Source organism: Haliaeetus albicilla, chromosome 15 (genome assembly GCF_947461875.1).
Source record: "Haliaeetus albicilla chromosome 15, bHalAlb1.1, whole genome shotgun sequence".
In the NCBI taxonomy this organism is placed as follows: Eukaryota; Metazoa; Chordata; class Aves; order Accipitriformes; family Accipitridae; genus Haliaeetus; species Haliaeetus albicilla.
The window spans coordinates 18,297,094-18,303,093 of NC_091497.1; positions in this window are offsets into that span (position 1 = coordinate 18,297,094).

Here is a 6,000-nt window from a genome sequence, read left to right on the forward strand (position 1 = left end):
TTCAGTATGAAAAGAATGTTGATAACACACTGATGTTTTCAGTTGTTGCTAAGTAGTGCTTAGTCAAGGATTTTTCAGCTTCTCATGCCCAGCCAGCAAGAAGGCTGGAGGGACACAAGAAGTTGGGAGGGGACACAGCCAGGGCAGCTGACCCAAACTGGCCAAAGGGGTATTCCGTACCATGTGATGTCATGTCCAGTATATAAACTGGGGGGAGTTGGCCTTGGGGGGGATTGCTGCTCGGGAACTAACTGGGCATCGATCGGTTGGCAAGTGGTGAGCAATTGCATTGTGCATCATTTGTATATTCCAGTCCTTTTATTATTATTATTGTAATTTTATTATTATTATCATTATTCATTTCTTCCTTTCCGTTCTATTAAACTGTTCTTATCTCAACCCACGAGTTTTTACTTCTTCCTTCTGATTCTCTCCCCCATCCCACTGGGTGGGGGGGAAGTGAGTGAGCGGCTGCATGGTGCTTAGTTGCTGGCTGGGGTTAAACCACTACACTTATCCACTAATGAATCTGCATTTTTTTGTCCCTATAATATTGTAGAATCACAATCATGAAAGAGAACACTTTGATCTTTACTCTGACATCCTGCAGAGGCCATTGACATCCTGCAAAGGCCATTGAACTGCACTGAATTTTGTTTATATTAGAACATATTTTTTCTGATGAAGTGGATGATATTATAATTTATCAGACAGTGCAGTATACATTCTGCTTTATCAGAGATAATAGAAAACTGGATCTTTGCAGCAATGCTGCATCTGTAACACAGTTATTTGCAGAATCTGTATGCAGGGCGTAACAAAATTTGCTCATTACTCAAATTAGGCCATCAAACTGGCAGGCCATGGAAGAATTCTCAAGTTGTCCTCAGATCATTTTCCATCATCCTTTAACTCTCTAAAATTTATTTACCATCGGATCTTCAAGTAAACAGCTATAAAGTAATCTTTCCTTTAGTTGTCAAAAAGTTTGACAGCCCTTGATTAAAACATAAGCATCTTAGATGCAGAGCTGCTGCTTGTAAGATACTTTTAGAAGTACAAGCCTTATCTAAAGACAAAAGTAGTTTATCTGTATGGTTTGCTTAGCTTTTGGATGCTGGTCCTCATCTTCATAACTAAAAGGTACTGAAAGTAATTCATTATGAGCTCTGTATACACAGATGTACACATACATGAACATACTAACTACTCGTATTTAATTCAGTCTCCACATCAAATATCTTTTAGGTGATTTAAATAGACCAATGGACTGAATGATATTATTATAAGTGAGTCTTGGAGAGCATAAACTATAACGATATTATACAACCAAATAAACCAGTATCTTCCAATACTTAGTGGGCAGTACTGAAAATACTACTTGTACATTTATATACCAGGTTGACACAATAATTTCCTATCAAACTAGTTCATAACTAACAAAATCTTAGAATATTTAGCATACCTGATCATAAAATCATAGGGAATGATTAAGGAGCAGTTTTAACAGCATTTTAATAAGACAACAGTGTCTGTTTAATGTCAGTTAGTGATGACTGTAATTCTACAAAATGTACACTGCTTGCAAGTCTGTGATTCTTGGATAGTAATTCAGGACACGTTAATTTTATAATGTCAGTCCTCTGTCACCCCAACAAAACCTTTGATCCAGTGCCCCTTGCAAAATGGCAGAAGTTCAAGAACATATCAAAGAGTGGAAAGCTTAAAGCACATGCAGTCACTAACAAGTAGTATCATGCACTCAGAGTAATTGCTACTAAAAAAAGCCAGGAGCTATCAAGCAGCATTTTAATCTTAATTCAGAATAACTACAGTGTATTAAGCACCCCTGTGAAGTTTCTAACTGGGGATACTTAAAAATATTTTCCTTTCCAGCTGGGATGAAGGGAACTATTGAAGAAGTCTTATCGACTGATGTTTCCTCAAAGTACTGAGGAAATCACAACAGACTTTCAGTTACAAGCAGGCAAAACTTCTCTTTCATTGTATAAAACAACAATCTAAAAACAAGTTGGATTTTGACTGATAATGCATCTTCTTATAGCTCTGTTTTAAATAGAAGCCTATTTGGCACATGAAAAATGAAATCTTGTCTTCCTACGCACAATATACAGAAGCGTGTGGCCTGTATCTTAAGAATGCTTTCAGTTCATAGTGTTTTGTGTTAACCTACTGTACTGTGTCTTCTATGACTCTAAAGACAACTAAACTCAAATTATAGGTATGCATACTATATAAAAATTGAAATAGACTGCTTTCAGTGTGAAATGAAGAAATGACAAAATCAAGTAGTCCATTACAATGCAGTATGGACATATGGTACTTTAATACATTAATAGAATAACTGGAAAATTTTACTTCAGGAAGTGGGATTGTTTCTTGTGGGAAGGTAGCTCAGCAATAAATCCTTGCACCCATTCTTCAGAACTGAAATGACACATCTGAAATCATTCCAAGCCAAAAAGGGCAAGTGCCAGTCTTAAAGATGGCAAGAAATTCTTGTAACATCTGCTGTGAACAAAGCCAGCCCCAGTAGCTAAAACAGAAGGGAATATAACGTAATTACTTCCAGTGTTCTCAGGGGCCTTGCTCATATTCATAACCATGAGAATTAAAGCTATGCATCACTCTTCTCATTAACTAAGCTGTTTCTTTCCACAGGTGTGATGTAAGAAGAATAAAATTATGGAGGCATAAACTGACTTCAGGAGGACTGTCACCGAGTCACTTAGCTTCATTGTGCGCAGTGTCTATATGTGAAAGCTGCTTATTCACAAAGTAGCAGGGAGAAATATCTCCTCTCTTGCTTTGCTAGTGGAGAGCATGCAGGCTAGCAGACAAAGAAGTCAGCTGGTCACTTCAGCTTTGCAGAACTGGTGATCTCACCCTCTCCTCCCACTATTACGGAGTAAAGAGCTGCTACCGTTTGACTGATTGGTTTTATTTTATTACCTACTCGCCTGACATATGAGAGAAGTTAACGCCCAGTTCTTGGCTGCTTAAATTAATTTGGAATTATTGGACACAAGCCAGCTGACGATGACAGTGCTCGGGATTTTCTTCTCCTTATAGAAAAAAGAAAACAGCGCTGGACAGTTACATCAGAGCTTTTTAGCAAGGCATTAATAAATCATGTGAAGATTACTGATACTGATGAATACTCACAAGCAATACTTTAGACCTCAAGTTCCTGAAAAGAACCAGGTGCCTAAAAATATGTATTTCAATGATTTGTTGTGGATTGAGAATGTTTGTCTTCTCTGTACTGTTTGACTGTATGAATTTATCAGTTACAGAAATACTATGAAAAAGTTATTGTTTGATTCAATGTTATGTTTGTATAAAAGTAGAACTAGTATGAATAGAATTTGTTTCATTTTGAGAATTGTTACTTATGAACAGAGTGCCTAGGTTTATTCATTGCTCATTTAATAATGGAGTTTAAATTTGTCTAGCAAGCAAAGAAAAATCTTGGTAAAAAAAAGGTGTTTCTCACTGTCATGGGAAATCACAACATTATTTTGATGGTTGGACTGATTATCTACAGAACTGAGAAACGGATGCTGAAAAAGATCTACGCACAAAATCTATAGGGGGAATTTGTGGGAGAACAAAAATGGGGAGAATGTCTGTTGAATAAACTATTTCAGAGCTCTGCCCTTGATCTACCTTGTTATTTTGTGCACTGGCAAACTGCTGAAAAAACATTTTATACAGTTTGGCTCTCGTGTTTCTTCCTTGCTTTGTGGTGCTATATCCAACCCTGGATGTTCTGCCACCCTGTTTTTCTATTGCTTTAAACAAAAGCTGGTGCTTTGATCATTTGTAGCATGTGCCAAGACACAAGACAGATGCTCCAATGGTGCAGTTGTGCACCCTCAGAAGAAAGCTTCTTATTATTGGAGAAAAAATGGTCTCTGCACTTGAGATTAAAGAAAGGATTTACCCTCCCTTTGTTTATTCTCCTGCTGCAGGCAAAGTGCAGCTGCCCCTGAGAATGGCCACATACTCATAATCAGGAGGGGATATGCATGATTAATGCAAATGATTGGGCAGGAGAAGACACAAATTTTTATTCTGATCTTCCATCGTCACCTGGGCAAGTCTGTTAACTGTGAGATGCATTACTTCCACTCTTTAGTGGAGCTGACAATGGTGAATCTCCATTCATGAATGAATGCAGACAGGAGCTTTAGAAACAAAATGCAAATTCATGTTTGATTATTTACTGTTTTCAAGGGACATTCTCAAGTAACTTGCAGTCCTCCTTCAGAAACAGAAGGATTTCACTACTTTATAAAGAAGAAGCTCTGAGGATGGTGTTGTGGTTTAACCCCAACCAGCAACTAAGCACTACGCAGCCGCTCACTTACTCCCCTGCCAGTGGGATGGGGGAGAGAATCTGAAGGGTAAAAGTGAGAAACCTCATGGATTGAGACAAATACAGTTTAATAGGTAAAGCGAAAGCTGCGTGCACAAGCAAAGCAAAACAAGGAATTCATTCCCCACTTCTCATGGGCAGGCAGGTGCTCAGCCATCCCCAGGAAAGCAGGGCTCCATCATGTGCAACGGTTACTTGGGAAGACAAACGCTGTCCCTCTGAACATTCCCCCTTCCTTCTTCTTCCCCCAGCTTTATATAATGAGCATGACGTCATATGGTCTGGGATATCCCTTGGGTCAGTTGGGGTCAGCTGTCCCAGCTGTGTCCCTTCCCAACTTCTTGTGCCCCCCCAGCCTGCTCGCTGGTGGGGTGGGGGGAGGAGCAGAAAAGGCCTTGGCTCTGTGTAAGCCCAGCTCAGCAGTAACGAAAACATCCCTGTATTATCAACACTGTTTTCAGCACAAATCCAAAACATAGCCCCATACCAGCTACTGTGACGGAAATTAACTCTCTCCCAGCCAAAACCAGCACAGGATGGACAGGAGGAACACCATGGCATACCTAAACTTCTTCTCAGGAGGCAGTGCCCACAGCAGATGTCAAGCTACTTGCTAACAGCAGGGGAGGTGGAAAATGGACTGAAGGGTTCCCACTGTTTGCAGAACTGGGAAAATAAAGGCAACGTCACCCTCTTTCCAGCTGTCAGGAAAAAAGTCCCATTAGAGCTGTTACCACACTGCAAAATCTGCCTTTGCTGCCAAAAGGTTTTCAAAGGGCAGCCTTACACTAACATGTGCTGGGCAGCGCATCCTGATACCATTTTGGGAGGGCTTTTTATCAGTGTGGACTTGCATTTCATTTATTTATTTATTATTGATTCTCTTACCAGCTTAATATCAGGCACTGAATTAGTCTCAAAAGGTAGCTCCTCACTACTAAATAAATCGGGATAGGCCGTGGGCTCCTGCTCAGGATCCTCCACTACCCATGTTGCCTAAATTTTTTCCTCTATGTGGATCCACTATGGACCACACCAACTAGCTGTCTCCAAGGCAAGTCTGTTAGAGAGGTGACAAGCCACAGGCAGTGGGGACGTGAGCCAGTCCATGGGGTCAGGAATTGGTTCCATGCCCTCTCCTTTTAGCAGTGTGGATGCAGCCAAGAGTTACATGTCAAACTATGGCCAAAGGTATTGTAGCCAGCATGGGCTGGCTATGGGATGAGTCAGTTGCTGAAAGCAGAGCTTTTATTGACAGTGAGAAGAGCACTGTGGGTTACCCAGGTTTTTTGTCTAAGCTCTTCTCTTCTTTGGATACTTTATCTTCCTATGATATTTCTGGGATACAGTGGTTGAGGGACAAGAGGAAATTTTCATCTGGAATACAAGCTGTGGGAACTGTGAATGTGAAATGACATAACTGACAGATGGCATTAAAGCAAAGAGCTGTTTAGACCTATCACGAAGCTGTGAGTATTGTTTAAAGGGAGACGGAGATACCACCATTTCACAGCAGCAGTGAATAGCAGCCTGGTCTAGATGTCCATTTGCATACAAACGAAATCTTCTACAAACAGTTCTCAAGAATGCAAAGTGTG